The sequence below is a fragment of the Panthera tigris genome, chromosome E1 (genome assembly GCF_018350195.1).
Source record: "Panthera tigris isolate Pti1 chromosome E1, P.tigris_Pti1_mat1.1, whole genome shotgun sequence".
In the NCBI taxonomy this organism is placed as follows: domain Eukaryota; kingdom Metazoa; phylum Chordata; class Mammalia; order Carnivora; family Felidae; genus Panthera; species Panthera tigris.
Genome location: NC_056673.1, coordinates 56,331,995 through 56,350,913, shown reverse-complemented (window position 1 = coordinate 56,350,913; position 18,919 = coordinate 56,331,995).

Genomic DNA, 18,919 nt, shown 5'->3' with positions numbered 1-18,919 from the left:
TAGAGATTACGGGGATGGGGGTAAGTTCCTCTCCCTCCGTCCTCTCCTCTTGCTCCTGGGATTCTCCTCGGGCACCTCCCCTGTCTGCTCCTGCCATTCCTTTTGCTTCCTTGTGGACAATCTGCACAGGAGAGGGGTCTGTTCTCTGTTGTCCTACCCAAATGTCAGTGCTTTAAAAACAAACCAAAAAAAAGATATGTATATCTTGACACTGCTTTAAAAAAAAAAAAAAATTATGACGTTAGACTTCTTTGTTCCCTTCGTCACCTCCCAGGGACCCCTTCCATCGTGTGGCGGGCAGGGCCACCTCTCCCCGGGCCGCCCTGCCAAGCGCATTGCCCTGGGACCGCTTTATGGGCCTTCCTCTCCTCCTGCCTGGGTCCTTCAGCTCTGATCATGCCAAACAGGAAGGACTTGGTCGTGCTTGAGTCCAAATTCCGACGGCTGTGGGAAAAGTAAAGTCAAGGAATTTTCATACACTTGCATCAGCTAAGATGCTCCAACAGCAAGGAACAGAAAACTCCGACTCTGCCAGCTTATTTGTATTATTTTTTAATGTTTATTTATTTTCGAGAGAGAGAGAGAGACAGAGTGCGAGTGGCGGAGGGGCAGAGAGAGAGGGAGGCACAGAATCCGAAGCAGGCTCCAGGCTCTGCGCTGACATCAGAGAGCCCGGTGCGGAGCCCAAACCCACGAACGGTGAGATCGTGACCTGAGCCGAAGTCGGACGCTCAACTGACCGAGCCACCCAGGCGCCCCATTAAACAACAGGAGAGCTAGGTCACGTGAGGGGCCCAAAGGCAGACTGGCTGCAGGCCCAGACTGACAGGGCCCAAACCACAGTCCCTGTGGCTCAGTCTTCCTCGCAGGGCGGGCTTTTGTGGCCGACTAGCTCTTCCCGTGGTCGCGACACGGCCGTGGGAGTTCAGGTGTCCCATCCGGAAGCAGGAAATGGGACATCTCTGGCTTGTGTCTCTAGGAGTTAGGGAACCCATGCAGGTGCCCCTCTCCCTTCCTTTCAGGTCCCGGTTGGGCAGAATATGTCACATGTCCATGCCTCAACCAATCACAGGCAAGGAGATGGGACCCCCCCACCCCCACCCATGGTCGGCAGGGATACCCGGGGCTGGGGCAGCAACGCGTCACCACACGGCCTTTCCGAGGAGCAGACGAGTAGACCCCATCAGGGCTCTGTGAGGATTGGGTAGGGTAGGTGGTTACTGGGTAGACACCAGGACCACTGTCACCTGCTGGGGACTTGGGAGCCTCTGAATATGCTGCATACACCACCCTGCATACCTCCCGGGTGCTGGTTCTGCGGCCCAGGGTCCACACTGGCCCCTAGTGCTTTGAGGAAACACCACTGGCTCACTGGCGACTGTTGGCTCCGACACCATTTCCAGATAAGCGTCCACTTCCGTTTATACCATTTCCATCACCTCCTCTGCCTCACTGGGACACCCTCGAGTCCATCTGTGGCCAGAAGAATCCTCTTAGGACCCCTTTGAAACAGACACCCATCTGTCCCACCAGAGGTCAGTGCTGCTCCGGGGCAGGAAAATCAAAACGCCTCTGACAAAATGTACCTGCAGATTGGAAACCCGCTCTTAGAAGTTTCCCGGAGTCGATGGCGAGAACGTAACGCACAACCACAAGGTAATACCCCACCCTGCAAGCTGAAGCCGAGACCCCCCTTGCTCGCAGTGGCGGCTGGAAGAAAATGACCTCGATGCCATTAACGCCACTAAAAAGTTTAAGGTACTGGGCTGGGGTGGGGGGGGTGGGGGGGCGGGGAGGCAGGACACTGCCGGCGTGTCACCGCCACGCAGGGCCCAGAGCCGCAGGGGCTGACAGAGGCCAATCTGAAGAACTCTCTCCAGTCTGGGGCTTGAGACTTTCAGCGCCCAGAGTGTCTGCCCAGCCACTCTCAGTGCCTCCCCCTGCACCCCCTCGCCACTCCGCCCTGGAGCCCCGCGCACAGGCTGGCCTTACTACCTGTCACAAATAGCAGTGGCTTGTCACCCATCGCATCCATCACCACCTCCAGTGGGTTCAAAACCAAGTCCACAGACAGTTCACTTCTATTTACCAAACCCCGTTTGCTAGAAACCTTTCAGGGCTACCTTCTTTCAAAATGTCCATTGTAACTGCCACCATCGAGACAAACTTAGGTGTCTCCTCCCTTCCTGCACTGAAAATGGCCAGGGTGAAGAAAATGTGCAATCTAAGCAGCTTTAAGAGTAGCCTAAAACCTAAAGTAAACTTGCTGTGAACTCCTTGTGCACACAGCTCTTTTTTTCCCCCCTTTTTGGGTGATTTGTTCTTGTTCTCGATTTTTTTTTAAAAAGTAATCTCAGGGAGTCTGGGTGGTTCATTTGGTTAAGCAGTCCACTTTGGCTCTCAACTCTGTCTCTCAAAAAATGAGTAAACGATGGGGCGCCTGGGTGGCTCAGTCGGTTAAGTGTCCGACTTCGGCTCACGTCACGATCTCGCGGTCCGTGAGTTCGAGCCCCGCGTCAGGCTCTGGGCTGATGGCTCAGAGCCTGGAGCCTGTTTCCGATTCTGTGTCTCCCTCTCTCTCTGCCCCTCCCCCGTTCATGCTCTGTCTCTCTCTGTCTCAAAAACAAATAAACATTAAAAAAAAAATTTTTTTAAAAATGAGTAAACGTTAAAAAAAAAAAAGTAATCTCTACACCCAACGTGGGGCTTGAACTCACAACCCCACTATTAACAGTTGCTTTGCTCTACTGACTGAGCCAGCCAGGCACCCCCTTTTTTTTTTAATTTTTTAAAAATGTTTTTAATGTTTATTTTTGAGAGAGAGAGAGACAGAGCATGAGCGGGCGAGGAGCAGAGAGAGAGGGAGACACAGAATCCAAAGCAGGCTCCAGGCTCTGAGCCATCAGCACAGAGCCCGACGCGGGGCTCGAACTCACAAACCGTGAGATCACGACCGGAGCCACAGTCGGACGCTTACCCGACTGGGCCACCCAGGCGCCCCTCAATTTTTGTTTTTTAATCTGAAAATGTAAATCAGATTCCTAAGAACAGATCACTTTGAGTAGTTTTGTTTTTCCCAGTTTCACTGTGAGAAAATACATTTGTCCAAAGGACCTCCGATTGACAGAGCCCAAGTTTATCCTCTGGGCAGCTTTCCGGGCCTGGAAGGCCCGGATGTACACTCGGGTGTAGGCTTGGCCAGGTGCAGGCAGGCCAGGCCACGTGCTTCTGGAAGGCCGTGGCATCCCGTGCGTGGAACGAGGCAGTGCTGGGGAGGAGCGTCGAGAAGCTCCGCCTCTGAACCCCTGTGTGTGTGTGTGTGTGTGTGTGTGTGTGCGCGCGCCGTTGCCTGGGCGTGCTGAGACCCACCCTCTTCCCCTCTTCCCCTGGGCCCCTCATCCTCACTGTCCGGGATCCACGTCCAGTGTCTCCTTCTCACGGTGGAGGGGAGGTTTGTATTACCTAGAAGCAGAGACAAGTCATTTCCTTTCTGCCCTCCTCATCTCCCCCAGGAGCCCCGGAGAGGGGCAGGATGCTGGAAACCCTTAGGGCAGTCTGCAGCGTGGCCCCACTTGGGAGACCTTGACGCCCACCCAGCATGCCTGCGCTTTCGCGACCTAATGTCGGGTCCCGGGAGAAGAGGGGCCAATCTTGGCAAATTTCTACTGTCACAGATTTTTGTTTGGTTTATTTTTGGGTTTCTTTTACTATTATTATTACTATCACTTTATTTGTATTCTATCTCCCACCCCCACCCCCCACGGCTTCCACCAGACTCACCACCACCACCTCTACCCCTTAGGAGCAACTATTTTTATCGTGCTGGTTCTGTCCTTTCGGCATTTCTTTTTGCTGAAGGTAGCAGCCTGCTTAGCGTCTGGAGCTCACGCCACAGGACCCAGGACACCCCTGGTGTCCTCATTCTTTTTCATGCTTCATAGTCCGCTCTGTAATGCTACACGCCGCTGGGGTATCCGGGTGGGTCAGTGAGTTAAACGTCCAACTTCAGCTCAGGTCATGATCTTGTAGTTCGTGGGTTCGAGCCCCGCATCGGGGCTCTGTGCTGACAGCTCAGAGCCTGGAGCTGCTTCGGATTCTGGGTCTCCCTCTCTCTCCCCTTTTCTCTCTTTCTCAAAAATAAATAAACATTGAAAGGAATTTAAAAAAGAGAGAACACTTTAAAAAGTAAATTAAAAAATATATATACACATATATGTACATACATACATATACATATATGTACATGTATGTACATATATGTGTGTGTATATATATATATATATAATGCTACATAGTGCTGACAGCCTAGTTTGTCCATCCATTCCCTGCTGCTGGACGTTCGTGTAGTTTCCCCTCTTTTGTTAATTCAAATAATGCCACTGTGAATAAAGCTTTGTGCACACGGTTTGTATCCTGTGTGTGGAAGTGTATTTTCAGAGTAGGTCTGTAAAAATGGATTGCTAGGAGGAAGGTGAATACATGTTATTTTGTGAGATCCCCACCATGGCCTCCGGGGGGCTGGGCCAGTTTGCCCACCGCCAGCTCCATGCCTAACTCAGTACCCTGTCAAACAAAGTTCCTGCCAATCTGACAGGTCGGAAAGGTTAGCTCGGCGAAGTTTTTTTTTTAATTCTTTTTTCTGTTTTTAAATGCTTATTTATTTTTGAGAGACAGAGTGCGAGTTGGGGGGGAGAGCACAGAGAGAGAAGGAGACACAGAATCCGAAGCAGGCTCCAAACTGTCAGCCGAGAGACCAATGCGGGGCAGGAACCCATGAACCTCGAGATCATGACCTGAGCCAAAATCAGAGGCTTAACCAACTGAGCTGCCCAGGCGTCCCTCTCTCTCTCTCTTTTTTAATGTTTATTTATTTTGAGAGAGAGAGAGAGAGAGAGAGAGAGAGAGAGAGAATCCCAAGCAGGCTCAGCACTATCAGCACAGAGCCCAATGTGCAGCTCGAAATCACAATCTTGAGATCATGACCTGAGTCGAGATCAAGAGTGGACCCCTTAATGGACTGAGCTGCCCAGGCGCCCCTTTTCATGGTCTCTTATTTCCTGCAGTTATTGTTAGATTAGTCAGGAGGAGCGGACAGACAAGCCTATGCCATCTTGTCCAGACTGGAAGCCCCTCAGGACATGCCTTTGGTTTCTGGAAAGTCTGTTGTCCAGATGGTAGGGGGTAGGCAGAGCGGTGGGAGCTACGAGGGGGTCTGCCAAGGCAAAGGGTAAGGGCCCTAGAAAGAGGCAACTTAGGAAAGGCTGGGATGTGATGATGAAGGGCGTGGGGGAAGGGAGGAAGAGAAGGGGTCCCCATCAGGGGAACGGGTGGACGGGTCTCCGGCATTGCCAGCAAGTGACACGATGCAGGACTCAGGGTGGGCGCGGCGGGGTTGGTGCCCGGTGCAGGCGTTGGGGACACTCCCCACCCCAACCCCCGCCAATGGCCAGCTCACAGCTAAGTTTTAATTAACATCTTTCTTATTACGAGAAGTGCTGAGCATCCGTTCAAATATTTAGGGGCTCCTTGCATTGTTTTCCCCCTGCAAACTTCCGTTCTTGTTTCTTCCTGTTTTCTACTGAATTCCCTCCATTTAACCTTCGCTTTAACCCGGGGAACACGGACGTTTCCGAGAGTCTCGGTCATCGCTCCGGGCGCAGCGCCCCTTAGTGTCCAGTCCTGACCCTAAACGTGAAACGGGGTGCTTTATTAAGGAGTCCACAAAATCTCGGTAATTCCAGGAAAAGCCTACCAAACTCAGGAGCCTTCATGAAAACCGCAAACCTAACTACCAGCCTAAAACCCAAAAAACTCGAAGCAGCCCAAACCCTTTCACCTGCGCATTAAGCGTCCCTTTTATAGACTATGAGGCTCCCGGCACCTCCCCCCAAGCCCCACCCCCAAGCCCCGGCATTTGGATGCTGCAGCCAAACCCCTTCCACGACCGGTATCCCTCCGCGACGCCTCAGTGGTTAGAGCAAATGCCAATCTCTCGCGAAGGCAAACATCTTGACTGCTACTGGATACCGCATCCTTCCATCTAGCCAGAGCCCTCCTTCCCTCGAGGAGGAAAGTCCCGGACGTCCGGTCTCATTTCCTCGGTGATGGACAGGGGCACTTGTCCAATGAGAAGCGCGATCTGGTCCGTCCCGCCCACGCCAGGCCCCGCCCCCGCCAGGCCCCGCCCTCGCCCCAGGGGCTGCCAGGGCGGCGTCTGGCGTCTGGCTCTGCCCGGACCTTGCAAGGTGTTTGCGGCTCTCCGGGGGCTCGTTGTCCAGCCCGGGCGCCGCCGCTTCCGGCTGCGGCCTGGTGAGCTGGACGGCCAGAGGCTGGCTCCCAGTTCCCTCCCGCGACAGGGCCAGGGGCCCGGACGGGACAGTCCGTCGTGGTAGGACCCGCCTCCCCGCATACGAAGTCGCTCTGGTCCCTGCACCCCGGAGCGCACTATCCCCACCTTCTTCCCCCAGCACTGCCCAGTCCCGCCGTCCGGTGGCCCAGGGTTTAAGACCCCTGTTCTGCAGCTGAATCCACCACACACGCGCACTCCTTGTTTTTCACCTCCCCGGTTATACCCGGGCCTAAGGTACAATCCAGCAGAACCTTCTGATCGCACAAGCGCACGCACCCGCGTTGCCACCCGTGGTGCCTCTGGTACTGGGCTTCCCTTCAAGAAGGGGCAAGGTGGAATGAGACACCTTCCTCACCTGTGCTTGCCCTTTCCCACCGTGCCCCGGGCGGGTTCACCTGGTAAACACGATTATCCAGCCGGGTTTACCAAGGCACCAATGAGTAAGTGTGCAATCAGGCAGAACTCACACTTGGCCTGAGTGATTCAGTTGTTTCCTGTCCGACACCCAAATCCGTCCACACCCTAGCGGGGACCCCACCCCCAAGCCCCAATCGCGAATCTTTGGACCTGCCAGTGAGTGGCCTGGTTCTCTACAAATGAGAACGAGGGCTATGCCTCAGACCAGGCGGGGGACGTTAAGGGTTACTGAACCGTTCAATAACTCAGTCTGCAGTCAGGGGTTTTTTTTTTGAAAATCTCAAACCGCTTCTGTAATGCCTTTCATTGCTTTCTGTTGCGCTCTCCCAAGGGGGACAATGTTGTGCCGCCAGGCATTCGGTGCCTTCAAAAGTTTCTCAGGTTCCCCCAGCCCTGTGGGGTGGTGTCTTGGCTTGTCTTGCAATCAGCTTCAGTGACACTGCCAGCGAAACTTCAGGCCGGGAAGCAGCTGGCAAGGGGAATAAAATTAAGAAAATTGTTCCCAGAAGAAAAGGTTCGCGGAGAGAAATGGGAGCAAGGGGGCAAGGCACCGGAGACGCAAATTGGGACATTGAGTCGTGTGAATTGGCACATTTATGCCTCCAGACGTCTATTGCGCCCGTCCTCACGCGTCCTCCTGCGAAGCGCTGCGCAGGATGAATTTGATTTGATTTCTGCTTTTGAGGCAAGGTGAGATGAAGGTTCACCAACTTTCTGGAACGCGCGCGAAGCGCAGGGCACTGTGTGAAATCGTCCCAGCAAATCTGTGAAGTCCGCAGTAACGCTCTTCTTTTATGGGAGAAGGAAACGACTCCAAAACTATCGGCGATGATCCGGTTTTAAAACGAGCAAAGGAGGGGCGCCTGGGTGGCTCAGTCGGTTAAGCGTCCGACTTCGGCTGGGGTCATGATCTCATGGTCCGTGAGTTCGAGCCCCGCGTCGGGCTCCGTGCTGACAGCTCAGAGCCTGGAGCCTGTTTCCGATTCTGTGTCTCCCTCTCTCTCTGACCCTCCCCCGTTCATGCTCTGTCTCTCTCTGTCTCAAAACTAAATAAACATTAAAAAAAAATTAAACAGAAAAGATGTTAAGTGTTGGTGAGGATGTGGGGAAGTTGGAAGCCTTGCGCTCTTGACGGGAATGTAAATCGATGCAGCTGCTTTGTGGAACAGGGGCGATTCCTCCAAAGGTTCAAGAATTGCCACATGACTCAGCCATTTTATTCCAAAGTATACACCCAAGCGAAATCGAAACGTATGTCCGCATTCATTAAAAAAAAAAAAAAAGAAAGAAATGGTAATCGTAGGTTGTAATGGAGGTGTTCGCTTACACCATGGTAGAAATCATTTTGCAATATATGTGTATTTTTTAAATCTTTAATTTGTATTATTTTTTTTAATTAAATTTTTTTTGAGAGAGAGCACGCACAAGCAGGGGAGGGGCAGAGAGAGAGAGAGAGAGGGTGACAGACAATCCCAAGCAGCCTCCGTGCTCAGCAGAACCGTGAGATCATGACCTGAGCCAAAATCAAGAGTCGGACACTCAACCGACTGAGCCACTCTGGCGCCCCGCAGTATATGTGTATTAAATCAACGCATTCTACACTTGAAACTTACACGAGGTCGTGTGTCAATTATATTTCAATAAAGCTGGGGGGGGGGGGGCAACCAAAAAACATACGCCCACAGAAAAACCTTGACGTGAATGTTCAGAGCAGCATTATTCATAATAGCTAAAAGGTAAAAACAACCCAGATGTCCATACCCTGGTGAATGGCTAAACACAACGTGGTCCAACCATATAATGGAATATGATTCAGCCCTACAAAGGAACCAAGTACTGACATGTTACCGCACGGATAAACCTTGAAAATAATACGCCAAGTGAAAAATCCAGACACAAAAGACCACATATTGTACCATTCCATTTATACGAAATGTCCTGAAGAGCCAAATCGAGAGACAAAGAGAGTAGATTCGTGGTTACCTCGGGCTGGGGGCGGGGTAGAAGGCAAGAGCGGTCACCGCTAATGGATTCAGGGTACTTTGGGGGAGCGAGGAAAGCATTCTAAAATCGACTGTGGCTATGTTTGCACAACTGCGTGAATACGCTAAAAGCCATTGACCCGTCCGCTTTACACAGATAGATGCCTTGCATGGTATGTGAATTATGTCTCAAAAAAAGCCGATGGTTTGGAGCGCTCCCGCGCCAGCCCCTGCGGGAGGAAGGAAGGGCCCGCGGCAGACTCCGGAGGGCGTTTTGAAGACTGGACGGACATGCAGAGCTCATCCCACGGAGCGTGAGGACCAGGCCTGGGGAATCTGGGTGGCCCATCAATGCGTCCACCATGAGTATTATTTGCATTTTACAGAAAAGAAGGCTGAGGCCTAGAGAGGCTAAGTAGCTCAACGGCGCAGGTGCAGAAGCTACGGGAAGCTGCGTGGCTGGGGGTGGGGGGGGGCTGTAGCTGAACTGCCTTTGCCCTGAGACGCCTTGAGTGGCTGGAGTGAAGAAGAACCACACGGCCCAGGGTACTGCAGAGAACTGCTCCCTCCAGGATTACTGCACGGCCTAGAATGGTCCCTGCAGCATGGAGCCCTCCGGGACAACGAGCCAGGCGACCTGTTAGAGACCTCCCGGGACTGGTGAGGCTGGTGGGTCCTATGACCCCCACACCCTTTCGGGCCGGCCCAGAAGCACCAAGCCCCCTCCCCAGGAAAATACCCAGTAGAGCCACCTACGACTTCTGACCGCCCTCCCTCCCCATGCCCCTGGCAACCCTGTAGCCCTTATAAATGCAAACAGGGAATCTCACAGGGGAGGTGGGCACACCGCGGAGTGTAAGAGGAGGCTAGAACGAGACTCTCACGGCCTCCTTTCCCACCGATAATACAGATATCAGACGCCAAAGATGGGGGTCAAACAGAGAAAATCATTTCTACAAATGCCGGAATTCTCGCTTTTCACTTCCACACTGTATCTGTCAGCACTGATGCCAGGATGAGAAACCACTTCTGGAAGATTTGAGAGGAAGGGGAGTTATGCTAAAAGGAAATTGGGAGCTCAAGTCACCACGAGGGCCAGAGAACCAGAACTGGGCCCGAGGGGGCAGCGAGGCGTCGAGCACCCAAACTTTGCAGGTGACTAGATGAACTCTCAGCCCAGGACCTTTGGTTAGTACCTGGCTGGCTGCCCACCCCCCAGGACCTCTGTTGTGTTTAGACACCTCCTCAGGCACCTTCCACATTCTCTCTTTTCTGTTTCGACTCGGCCCTTAGGGCAACCAGGAAGTGCAAGGGCGACCCTCCATCAGTGGTAAACAGGAGCGTTGGATAAATGCCCAGGCTACTATCTTCGTGGCAGCCGGCCAACAGGGCTCCCACACGGGCTTTTCCTCCCACCCTGTGTCAGTGGCTCAGTCCGTTTCCTCGTGCCTGCTTCCTAGGGACACTTCCCCAATGAACCTGCACCCAAGTCCTATCTCGGCTCTGCTTTCTGGGGACCACAGACTGAGACGCGACACCCACGTTCTAAAGGTACAAAAATCGGGGCTGGAAACGACCCCGTTCTTGACAGATCGGAAGGAGGAAGAATGGAATCAGGATGGTGAACGGAGAAGATTTCAGCTTAAACTGGAAGGTTTGTTTGTGTCTGTAAGATACGTTTGAAAGGGGATCAGAACAAGTCTCCCCAAAATGCTCCGCGTTGGCCGTTGAATTATTTTGAGCCAAATGCAATCAAGACCTGAAAACTCAAGAGAAACTTTTTTGACCGTGTCTTAACTACCTAGAAGAATTTAAATTGGAGGTCTATCCCAGAATGGGAGTTTTTACAGAAATTAATTTTATCTGAGTGACCCGTCTATACGGCAGGGCAACCATGTAATTACCAAGCATCTGTTCTCATTGCCTGTGAGTTGCCCTCCTCCCCTGCCCAGGCTCCCATCCCATTCCTCAGCTCAGAATGGCACATGCACCTTTCGGTTACTTTTCGGTCTTTGAACCTCTCCTGTATGTGGGGTTCCCATATGTATGAAATTAAATTCGATTTCCCCCTATTAATCCGTGTCACGTCAATTTCCTTATTTTTTTAAAGATTTATTTGATTTTATTTTGAGGGGGAGAGAGAGCACGGGGGCAGGGAAGAGGGACAGAAGGAGCGAGAGAGAGACTGAGACAGAAGCCCAAGCAGGCTCCATCGCGTGACCCTGGGATCCTGACCTGAGCCGAAATCGAGAGTCAGACGCTCAACTGGCTGAGCCACCCAGGCGCCCCTCAATTTCATTCTGAGACCAGCTGGAAGAACCTGTGAATGACAGAGGAAAAAATTTCTTCCCCAACAACATATGCAGCTGAAGCCAAAATGACAAAACAGGGACATTTGGAACATACTGTCACCTTACTCCCATTAAGATGGCAATTATCTTAACGGAAGATAAGGAAATGGAAAACAACCAGTGTCCTTCGGCAGGTTTGTTGGGAGCACCGGGAACACCACTGCTAAGGAAGGAGCAAAGGAAGCGCAACACGGCGGGAGGAGAAGAGAAGCGGGGCCCCCACGGAGTTGCAGAGAGGCCCCAGATAGGGAGTTCCAAAGCTGGAATGGTCTTCACCGGGATCCCAAGTGCAGGAGAGAGAACCAGTTCCTTGAGATTCCACTCGGACCAGTCACCGAATACAAGCTGCTCCCGAGGAAGTAGCTGTAACCTGCTTGGGCATAGGGTGGTGCCCTCAACGGAGGGAAATTTCCAGAAGATGATTTACCAGCTAACCCCGCAGCCGCTGTGGGGGGAATGCCCCAGTCCTGAAGGGGAATCTGGGCAGCACCACGGCCATGCACTACACTCTTACCACGTTTCACGGGTGGTGGTCTGGGGGAGACCTAGCTGGGCTTGAAATCTACCCGGTTCGTCAGGGCAAAACACGTCCGCAACAAACACACTTTGCTCTTCCTTTGCGCCCATGTCTTACGACGTGACTGTCTTTTTTTCTCCCCTTATCAAAGACTCCCACTCAGGGAGGGGAGAGGGGAGAAAAGACAGGGAGAAGAAAAGCCCACCCTGCGACAGGCGGATATTAAAAATCATTCCAGGGGCGCCTGGGTGGCTCAGTCGGTTGAGCGTCGGACTTCATTCAGCTCAGGTCATGATCTCACACTCCGTGAGTTCGAGCCCCGCGGCGGGCTCTGTGCTGACAGCTCAGAGCCTGGAGCCTGCTTCAGATTCTGTGTCTCCCCCTCTCTCTGCCTCGCCCCTGCTCATGCTCTGTCTCTCTCTGTCTCAAATATAAATAAAAACATTAAAAAAAATTAAAAAAAAAATCATTCCATGGCAAATAGATGATCAGACCTAAAGAGTAAATGTTTGTTGGACAAACATTAGTAGAATTTAAATTTGTCCTACGTATGTCCAAACTGTTACTTGAGACCTGAGTATGATGCTTAAAGCTTCTGTTTGGGGGTGTGGGGGGAGGGGGCAGGGGCTATCTGGTTTTTCCCATGTTCTCTCTTTGTATCATACTTGCCAGTGGGAAGCTAATCCGCTTCTAACATAGTTCGAGATTTCTTCTGCTTTTTTGTTTGTTTCATCTTGGTTTCTGGCGTCATGGACAGCAAAAGAGTCTATCACCCAGGGAGGAGTGAACCGTGTAGCTTAAGAGAAGAAGATCTTTGAGAGTCTACTTCTTTTTTTGTTTTTATAAGTTTATTTATTTATTTTGAGAGAGGGAGAGAGTGCGAGTGGGGTAGGGGCAGAGAGAGAGGGAGAGAGTCCCAAGCAGGCTCCACATTGTCAGCTCAGAGCCTGTCGTGGGGCTCAAACCCACGAACTATGAGATCACAACCTGAGCCAAAATCAAGAGTTGGATGCTTAACCAACTGAGCCACCCAGGCACCCTTCGAGTCTCTTTTATTTATTTTTATTTTTATTTTTTAATTTTTTTTCGAGTCTCTTTTATTAGCTAATAACAGTCTACCTTCCTTTTTTTGTTTCATTTATTTATTTATTTTTTATTTATTTTTTATTTTTAAGATTTTATACTTAAGTAATCTCTGTACCCAACATGAGGCTCAAACCTACAACCCCAAGATCAAGAGGTGTGTGCTCTACAAACTGGGTCAGCCAGGCACCCCTTTTTCTTGTTTGTTTTAAATGACATTGATTTGGGACACCTGGGTGGCTTAGTCGGTTAAGCGGCCGACTTCGGCTCAGGTCACGATCTCACAGTTCCGTGAGTTCGAGCCCCGTGTCGGGCTCTGTGCTGACCGCTCAGAGCCTGGAGCCTGTTTCCGATTCTGTGTCTCCCTCTCTCTGACCTTCCCCCGTTCATGCTCTGTCTCTCTCTGTCTCAAAAATAAATAAACGTTAAAAAAAATTTTTTTTAAATGACATTGATTTGACAGAGAAACCAGGTCACTCATACGTCTTTTCTAGAATAGTTCACCTTCCGGATTTGGCTGATGGTACTCTCAAGGTACAGTTTCCCTATTCTTCTAAACCCCGTATTTCCTGCAAACTGGTAGTTAGCTCTAAAGGCTCAGTTGTTCAAGTGCAGTGTTTGGGGCCATAATCTATGACTTAGTCTTTCTCTGCCAGTTGTCCCAACACAGTGGTTTTTTGTTTTGTTTTGTTTTGTTTTAATGTTTATTCTTGAGCGAGAGCGTGAGCAGGGGAGGGGCAGGGAGAGGGGAACAGAGGACCCAAAGCAGGCTCTGCGTTGATAACAGAGAGCCTGATGTCGGAGCTCAAACTCACGAACCGTGAGATCACGACCTGAGCCGACGTCAGATGCCTAACTGACTGAGCCACCCAGGCGCCCCCAAAGTATTTTATTTTTTTAAAAATTGGGAGCCCACTTCGGATCCTCCATTCTCTTTCTCTCTGCCCCCTCCCCTTCTCGTGCTCTCACTCTTGCTCTCTCTCTCTCAAAAATAAATAAACATTAAAAAAGAAAAAAAAAACAAACCTATTCCAGGATGTGGGGGATAAGCTTAGGAATCCCCGGGGCCTACACCAATGGGTTAACAAGGCACAAAGAAACACAAAGTCATAAAATGCTCACACCCGAGTTTGGGTAACCAGATTGGCACTCCAAGAACAGGGAGGCACAGGGGCGCCTGGGTGGCTCAGTCGGTTAAGTGTCTGACTTCGGCTCAGGTCATGATCTCACGTTTCATGGGCTCAAGCCCCGCATCGGGCTCTGTGCTGACAGCTCGGAGCCTGGAGTCCGCTTGGGATTCTGTGTCTCCCTCCCTCTCTCCCTGCCCCTCCCCCACTCATGCTGGCTCTCTCTGTCTCAAAAATAAATCAACATTAAAAAAATTTAAAAACAAAGAATAGGGAGGCATAAAGGTGCCAAGACTAGGGAGGTGCAAAGGCACCCTCAAATAGGGAGGGGGTGCTGAACCCCCCCAAAATAGAGAGGCAAAGGCCTGACATAGAATCAGTGGAAAGGTGCCCCATACATAGGAATCACAAGATTAGATATTCGGGGTGAAAGCACCCCAAGTTTAGTACTATAGCAGAAAGCTGCTTTCATAGGAGAATAGGGCCAGGGTAGGTAAATTGATAGATTGGACTTTGGACCGCTGGGCTGCAGGCAAAGCAGTCCGGATGGGAGATGGTTAACAAAAGAAAAGGTGCCTTGTCAACCCTGAGGTTATTCCCCTGTCTGTCTCATCCCCTAGGCTGGCAAAGGTAAACAGGCACGGTGCCTCCTGTCTGTTGTTAACAACCATCTACCCATCTGCCCCGCGCCTGGATTTTGTTTTATGTTGACCCCAACCCCAAACACCGTATATCTTCAAAACCCCCTTTTCCCCCTCACGTCCCCAAGTTAATGTTCCTAGTTTGTCTCTTTGTACACGCCCATCACATTTGCAAGCCTTCTGATCTGAATAAATACGGGGCAAGGACCGTTATTCAGGGCTCTTGTCTTTTTCCCCCCGGACACTCTTGTCTTTTCCCCCCCCGCCGGACACGAGCCGTCTCTCGTTTGAATCCTGCGTCCGCTCTTTTGCTAGACAAAAGACAACTTTAGACTCAGAGTCGACGACACCAGGATCCGATCCAAGATCAAACGCTGTGTTTGGTTCTCTTGTCTCCCTTCATCTGGACCAGCTCCTCAGTCTCTTTGTCCTTCGTAACCTTGACATTTTTGAAGGGTACAGGCCAGTTCTTTACTAGACTCTGTGAACTTCTAATGTGATTCATCTTTGATAGCTTCCTGGCTTTCTGGCATAACAAGATGCCCCGAATCCATCTGTACATTTCCTGCTCCGGAGCCTAATGGGCCGCTTGTCCAGACATCCCTGGTTTCTTTCCGTGGAAAATGGGATTTAGAGACAGGACTGAATTCCGGTGCCCTGGCTGGTGGTGGAGGCCAGATGTGAGGGGGGTGGGGGCTGTGGGCTCGTGGGCAGCAGCTGGGGTGGGGGGAGGGGGGGCTGACTCTCCAGCGGCACCCAGATCCCTGCCGGGGGGGGGGGGGGGGCGGGGGGGGAGGGGAATGGTGGTTTCAGGCCGGCCTCCGTAGACCAGCTTTTCCCACTAGGAAAAACAGGAGGACATGTGACGCTTGTCCATTGGAGTGGCTTTGGGTGTAATCCCTGAGGTGGTTACCTACTCGTTTTTTATGACAGACTTTATGGTGTCTTGCAGCTTCGAAGATTTCCTTGTTTTTTCTTATCTAACATTATTGATTTACTGTAATCACCGGAAATGCAAACAGAAACCAAGGCCTCAAGACGCTGTCAGGGAAGTGACTGGGTACTTAGAAGCATGAGGTGGCTGCTTCCAAGGAAACAATAAACACACAGCACTCCCGAGGACTGGCTTTGTCCCAGCCCCCCCCCACCCCCAGTTATCCCCGGAGGCGATTGTCCTCCCCAAGGTCCTTCCCTCTGCGGTCAGAAGGGCCCGACTCACCCGGAACTGCCTTCGCTATCAGCAAACCTCCCTCTTATTCTCGTGAATTCCCTAGAAGAACACACTTCTTAAGTGGTATGCAATGCCCTTTGTCCCAAATGCCTCTGACCGACACCTTTCCGCGGAGTCGCGACAACCAAGGAGGTCTGAAGTTCAAGGCCTACCCTTGGCGTGCTAAGGACCGTGCACTTTGGGCTCCTCGGTTTCCCAAAGGGAAGGGTAGTGGCGAACGCTCCAGGCTGGCTGAGGAAAGGGCCTCGGGACAGAACTGTCCTCTCAGAGGGGCAGGCGGCGTGCGCTCCGGACAAGAATCTACGTGCGGTTTCACTGAGCCTCGGTGGGTCGGGGTAGCGACACGAAACGGTGCTCTGTTTGCTTCCAGCCTGTCCGTGCCGGCTCACGGTCTGGTCTGGAGGCCACCTGGACAGCCCGCGGGGCCCGCCCTTCCTCTGACCTTTGTGCTTCTTAGGAAAATTCAGGAAACGCCCAGGCTTTTGTGCACCGTCCAGGGGCCACGGGAGACTGGCACGGGAGCACCCCCAGCCTCGTTCCCAGACTCAGTGTTTTCAGACTCCATCGGCATGGGCCACTCCACTGAGGGTCCCGCCTCCAGAAACCCCTAGACTGGAGACAAGAGCCACACTAGTGTGAACAGTCATGCAGTGGTCACCCGTGTGAACTCCAAACCCCTAGGGAACGTGTGTCAATTTTTCCCCAAAGCTCCCGTCCCCCAAAAGGTGCATGCTGGTGACAGGCCTGGCTGCAGCTGCCACGCTCAGTAAGCAGGAGGTACCCCCTCCCCTTCCCACCCCCCTGGTGGTCTTTCTCGTCTGAGCCTTTGGAGGAAGTCCAGCTTTCCCATTTTCAAGATACAGGTCTGTCTGAGGGCCTCGTTTTTGAGCTTTGAACCTTGAGAGGAAGGTGAGTCAAGATTCAAATATTAGGGGGCGCCTGGGTGGCTCAGTCGGTTGAGCGTCCGACTTCAGCTCAGGTCACGATCTCGCGGTCCATGGGTTCGAGCCCCGCGTCGGGCTCTGGGCTGATGGCTCGGAGCCTGGAGCCTGCTTCCGATTCTGTGTCTCCCTCTCTCTCTGCCCCTCCCCCATTCATGCTCTGTCTCTCTCTGTCTCAAAAATAAATAAACGTTAAAAAAAAAATTAAAAAAAAAAGATTCAAATATTAGGCAAAAACAAGCTGGCATTTTGAGTCTAGAGAAATGGCATTTTCTTCTTAACAGGCAGGGCTCCAAAGGGGTGCAAAAACGGGCAGGGGTCCCTTCTCCTCTTTCATGGACATCCTCCTAGGTTGTCACTTGTACAAGTACGTTAGATGAAGACCCCTACTTGCCCGCTGTTCTCTCGTGAGTGCTTGTTAAGGGTCTTGGGATAGGAAGACCGAGTCTGTGGGGAATCCGCACAGACATAGAAATTCCAAAGACAGCCGCCAGGGGGTGTATTTTTCACCCTGAACTAAGGAGGAGTGGGTTGCGATCTGGGACCTCAAATGGAAGGGATTCGACTCACTCACGGGAAGATGAAAACCAGTAAACGTTCGGTGCACAAACGTTTGCGGGGCCCGTGGGGAACAATGGGACAGAGAGGTCTTTGATCAAACAGGCCTCGCGGGGTTCCTCCCTGTCTAGCCTCCCTGTTGGTATCCTAATGAAGTTACCTATGGTGACAGCTCTGTCCCTGGAGCAGGTCCTGTGTCTAAGTTCTTTTCAGTCCGTTGGGGGGTGGGGGGTGGGGGAGCGCACCAGGAGATTAAGAGCGTTTCCTGAATCTGCGGGGTTTTGGTTACTTTGAAATCAAAAATAATCTTCACGCCGAAGCGGTCCATCTTGGGGCGGCCTGCCCTCGGCCACCGACATAACTAATGTGAAATTTCCATTTTGCAGGCCGTTTTGGGTGTCCACCATAATGATAACAGACCCCAAGGAGCTTGAGTTCATTCTCTTCCCAAGCCCTTTTCCCGGACTAGGCTGAGTGCTTGCTTGATCACATTTAATCCTGACATCTGGGCCGAAAAACAAGGGTCTTAGAATGTCTTATGCCAGGCTCAGCCCCAGAGAGCTTCCCTCAGACTCTCCACCTTCCAAACCAATGTGACAAGTGATCCAGCCCTGGGGGTTCTTACTCCGATCACAAGACGCCCTTCAGCAACAACCATCAGGAAATTGTGAAAAACAGAGGGTCTGTGACTTACAGGACCCGGAAATCACACCACACCCGAGGTCACACGTAGAGTGAGAGAGAGCGTGCGCAGGCCGGGGGCTCTGCTTTTATTGGGGTGGAGGGTAGGGCCCTGGGGTTTGGGGGGCCCAGGCTTTACTAGTGATTTTAAAAGGTTAACAGCAGGACTTTATAAAGGGTGGGACGAGAACAGGAAAAGGCAGCCTCGATGGTCAGTTACTGAAATCAACCAAGATCTCTAAAACTGAGGAGTCTGGGGGTGGGGGGTGCGGGGCTGGGTGTCGGCGGGGGGACAGCCGGCTCTTTATCGTGTTTATTCGAGAGAGCTGTCTTAGAAGTGGATGCTCTTTGAAGCGGGCGCCTTGGCAAGTAAAGCTTAAATTAAGCGCTTGGATTACAAAAAAAGACAGAGGGAAAAAAGCCTGCCGGGGCTTACACTGCATATGTCATCGTGTATTTGTTTTGTTGGCCTTCCCTCGATTTGCCACACATTTGCTAAATGCCCACGACGCAATAACAATTGTGCCAGGGAAACACCTACAGATGAGCGGCGGTCCCTGGCCCAAACACCCCCTCACTGTATTGTCAAGGGAGGAGCCAGTAAGACACGTAATAAACGTCATTGATCAAATCTTGGTAGGACGTATGCGAGTGCAAAGGACAGAGAAGCCAGTTCCACTTGGGGTGCAGAAGGGCTTAACTTTAATTTCGTTCCACAGCCCAGGAGCCAGCGGGTTCCAGAAGCTTTCGGGGCTCCATCCTGACACAAGAATTGTCATCTAGTATGTGAAAGACGACATAGGGGAAGAGACCCTGACCGTCCGACACAGTAGAGCTCCATGAATGACTTATCCACGAAGATGAGTCCCGTTGGGTTTCTCCCGCCGGCAGTGGTTTCTGCCCTTGTCCGCTGGCGAAAGTTCCGGGGCGTGAACAGAGCCAGCATGGAGAATTCCTCTTCTGCACGCACGCTACTGAGCCACTGAGCATCACGGACACTTGCGGGGCTCGTGGGGACCTTGGAGGACACGTGGTCAACTA